The sequence below is a fragment of the Aulostomus chinensis genome, chromosome 1 (assembly GCF_037954235.1).
Source record: "Aulostomus chinensis isolate RoL2024-O1b breed Wild chromosome 1, RoL_Achi_v1.0, whole genome shotgun sequence".
Classification (NCBI taxonomy): Eukaryota; Metazoa; Chordata; class Actinopteri; order Syngnathiformes; family Aulostomidae; genus Aulostomus; species Aulostomus chinensis.
Window position 1 is genome coordinate 37,179,698 of NC_141320.1, and position 4,245 is coordinate 37,183,942.

General features: G+C 46.1%; 1 non-coding gene across 1 annotated transcript; it reads left to right on the plus strand.

The window, feature by feature from the left end:
• Positions 1–3,568: 3,568 nt before the first annotated feature.
• trnar-ucg (transfer RNA arginine (anticodon UCG)) lies at positions 3,569–3,642 on the plus strand. Its single transcript has one exon. It is a non-coding gene; the product is annotated as a tRNA-Arg (tRNA).
• The last annotated feature ends 603 nt before the right edge of the window (positions 3,643–4,245 follow it).

The window sequence follows — 4,245 nt, forward strand, 5'->3', positions numbered from 1 at the left end:
AGTAGTTGTTTTGTTTTTCTTCATAAAGGAGGTGCACAGTCATGACTACGATATCTCTGGCAACAAACATGGAAGGGGCTTTGGGGTCTTGTGTTTCAGCTCTGTAAGTTCTGGATGGCTGAAAATGTCAGAATCAGTCCTCTCACTGACATCAACCATTGGTGTGACTTTTGGTGGCTTCAGCTCAAATGAAACCAGGGAAGAGGGGCCAGACTTTGAGGAGCCCCTTAGGGTTAGTGGATGCCCCGGGACCGTGCTTGGGCCCCTTAGCACCTAGATGGCTGAAATTCCCAGCACATGCTACTCTGGGGCATCACACTGTGTGTAAAGTTTGGTGGATGTAGCCCAAGTACAAACACCAGAACCCAGATTTGATCCTCAATTCTGCTCCAAAAGGCTCTCGGAGTGCAGAAGTCCCAGACCCTGATTTTGCCCAGTTTCACAAAGGGATAGTTTTTTCTCTTTGAACCTAGGAAGTTGAAATTTGAGTGTGTTGTTCTGTTCTCGAAGGATCGCATCTGTGCTGGTTTGACCCCCCTAAGTCCTTTCTGCTGTCCGTAAAGGGCGTGGCAAAGTCCAGTAAAGTCTTTAAATGAAGCATCATAACTGGTCAAAGTTGCTCCAAATGAGATGAGCTTTCTGGGAGGAGCTCACACCTCTGCCAGAAACCAATATTTAAAACTTTGAAGCCCCACCTCCTTCCTGAAGCTACTTCCTGCTTGGGAGGGGGTTCTAGAATTATTCCACCAGATTAGGATTTCATAAAGTTTCAGGTCTGTATCCACTGTAGAGGCCAATGAGAGCAAAAGAGCAACAGGGTCAAAGGTCAACAGGCCTTGTGTCTCAGCCAGGCCTCAAAGGGTTAAGTGAGCCTTTTGGAGCTCCTTTGAAAAAAGGCCTGTCACCAATCTTGTTCAGGACCAACATGAAGAAGGATCTTTGGAACATTTTCACATCTTTAAGACGGCCTTGACTCCTTTTTATAGCAGGAGTCACTGAACAGCACAAAGCTGCTATTGCAGCCATCAGGCCTCATTTCTGATCAGTTATTATTGTTGAAACAAAGCTGAATATCAATTATTGATTTTTATTGTCATCATTTTGAACACCTGATGAGAGAAACACAATAAAAACATTTGAAAAGGAAGGATCAGAGTGTTGTTGTACTGCAATACTACAGTACAGCATCAGAGACACTCAGTTATTGATTGCCTGAATGATTGATTTCCCCAGAAGAGGAACAGCTTTGTTGGAGCAGTAAAAATACACACATCAGAACGACAAAGTTACATTGGAAAAGAAACTACATGACATTACCAGCACAACATCTGAAGAACAGTTAGGATCAATTTAACTGGCCAGATAGTTAGGATTTCTTTAATGATATCCTTGATGAACCCAGACATCAGAGTGGTTTGTTCCCCTCAATCATAAATCTGTAAATATAGCGTGAAGTGATGGAACTAAAAGGCCACCTCTGAGTGCAGGAGTGAGCCTCTGTGACGGATGTGACGTCAGCAGACCGCCATGAGTTTGAGTCATTGTTTATATTCTTAATGCTGATTGGTCGATCTATAATGGTGACAAATGGACTTTGTAGGTAGAATAAACATCCAGAAATTAAATGAATTTGTAGATTGTCTTATTAATCAAAAGATGAAGTATTAAAAATATTTGTTTTTTTTCCTCGGAGTGAGCGACAACTACCGGATTTTCTCACAGAAGACAAACCAAACAAACAAACAAACCAAAGATTAAACACAAGAACTGAGCGAAGATTCTGAAAACAAAATGCATATTTCTCTCTAGAAATGTCATCAGAATGCTTTATTAAATCAAAACTATCTTGGAAGAAGGCACTTTCCTCCGAAAATGACAGGAGCGGCGGCCATGTTTTTGTTTTGAGAGGCCCGCATGAAAGAGTCACATGAGGGAAGGGGGTATGGGGTCATGGGGGGGGGGGGGGGGGCGATCCCAGGTGACGTTGTTCAAGAGGCAGGGTTCACCCTGGACAGGTCACCAGTCCATCAGGAGAAATGAGGTGGTCGGTATCATGCAACCTAAACTAAAACATTAGTCAGATCAAATTCAGATTAAAGCAAGAGTCTCCAGATCAAAGTCAGAATTCCTGATGATGTCATCAGGGCTTTGACAGTAGCTAGAATTCTGTCTTTGATCTCAGGAGGACATGAAAGAAACACAATTTAGAAAAGTATATGAGACCACGGCAGCATGATGGTTTAGGGGTCAGCACTGTGGCCTCACAGCAAGAAGGTTCTGGGTTTGAGTCCAGGCTCGGGTGCAGAATCTTTCTGTGTAGAGTCTGCATGTTCTCCCCTCCTCTATGCTGCTACAGGCTTAGACTGCTGGGAGACACATCAGGTTACATGGAGCCCTTCCCTCCTCTCCTCTCCCCCTCTCTCCTCCTCTCCTCCCCACACATTTTTGGAACTGTCACGACCACTACTTGTTGCACTTTGTAGTTTGGCCTTGGTGTCTCGCAGTCTCTCTGTGTTTCCACAGATCCACCTGAGCCCCAACCGCCGCCTGCATCGCCCCCCCCCCTTATTCCCTACTGTTACACCAGCCTGCGCTCCCCTTCCATGAACCAGTCTACCATCCAGTCCCCCATCAAGCTTGCTTGCTCTCCCTGCCTCCCCTACCAGAAGCTTCCTTCTTCAGCTGTTATTAACATTTCCGTGTTTCTCACATTTTGCATTGTAAACTGTTTTCTTCTCTGTAACAACATCTACTGCACGTCTGTCCTCCTGGGTGAGGGATCCTCCTCTGTTGCTCACCCTGAGGTTTCTCAGATTTTTCCCTGTTAAAAGGGTTTTCTATGGAGTTTTTCCTCAGTCGATGTGAGGGTCTAAGGGCAGAGGATGTTGTTAAGATGCCATGTGAAGCCCTTTGAGACAAACTGTTTGTGAAAACGGGCTCTACAAAGAAAATTGCCTTGCCTCCCCGTCCATGTGTGGGTTCTCTCTGGTACTCCGGCTTCTTCCCACTGTCCAAAGACATGTAATTTGGGACGAGGCCGATTGATACTCTAAATTGACTGTAGGTATGAATGTGAGTGTGAATGTGAGTCTCTGTGGCGCTCGGCTGTTAACAGAGAGGCTGGTGGTTGGAGCCCCCCAGGGACCAGGACCAGGCTCTACTGGTGCTGAGGACTCTGTTGATCAGCTGCTGAGTTGCTACTTGATGTCAACATTGGTCTGTTTCATCCTGAGTAGTTTGATCCTAGCAGAGTCGCTGCATCGATGATCTGAATGTGGACGGACAGATTGACCCTCCACAGCAGACGCCTGTCACAGATCTCTTGATGAGACGCTTCAGTCTTCAGTTTTAGTAGCAGTGTGGAGGAGGCCGGCCGGCTGTGGTTATAGTGGTGGGGGCTCTGGAATGAAGGGGGTCACTGTTTGGTTCTCAGATGCTCCAGCTCAGGTTAGCGAGGTGGTGGAGAAATGAGTGAGAGCTCTGCCAGCTGGAGCCTCTTGGGTCCCGGGAGGCTTCACTCCTGGGGGTGGAAATGATGAGGAGTTTGTTGAAGCCCCTCCCCTCTGTAGGGCTGGTGGCGCAATGGATAACGCGTCTGACTTCGGATCAGAAGATTCTAGGTTCAACTCCTGGCTCAGTTCAAACTTCATAAACAAAAGCTTTCACACCTGAAGTGAGTGAACTGACCAACAATAATTTCATGCCACATGAAATTATTGTTGGTCAGTTTTCTAGCGACTGTCTCATAGTGGCAAGACAAGAACACTTCTACTTTTGATGTTGACAGTTTGTTCAACACTAAGCTTCATCCAGTACCATGTTGTCAAACACTGGAACCTCCACAGCACCTGAACAGGGACTTGAACCCTGGACCCTCACATTAAAAGTCTGATGCTCTACCGTCTGAGCTCCTCAGGCTCTTTCTACAGCATTGAGACAGGAACAGAAACACCTGTGAAGGTCAAACTGATGCTTTCTTGACTTGTTCAGTCCTCCATGTTAAAGTCCACCATGCTTTTGATTGGCTCTGATTCTCTGTGGCAAAATCCAACAAGAGGCTCCAAAAATGTCCTGAATGTCACAAGAATGCACAGGACAAGATGTTAGTTTCCTTCATGTCTGCAGTTCCTCCACTGGAAAGTAAAGTCAATGCTGCTCCTCTGCTGAAACCTGGGATCGGACCAGGGACCTTTAGATCTTCAGTCTAAGGCTCTCCCAACTGAGCTGGTTCAGTTCTGAGTGAGG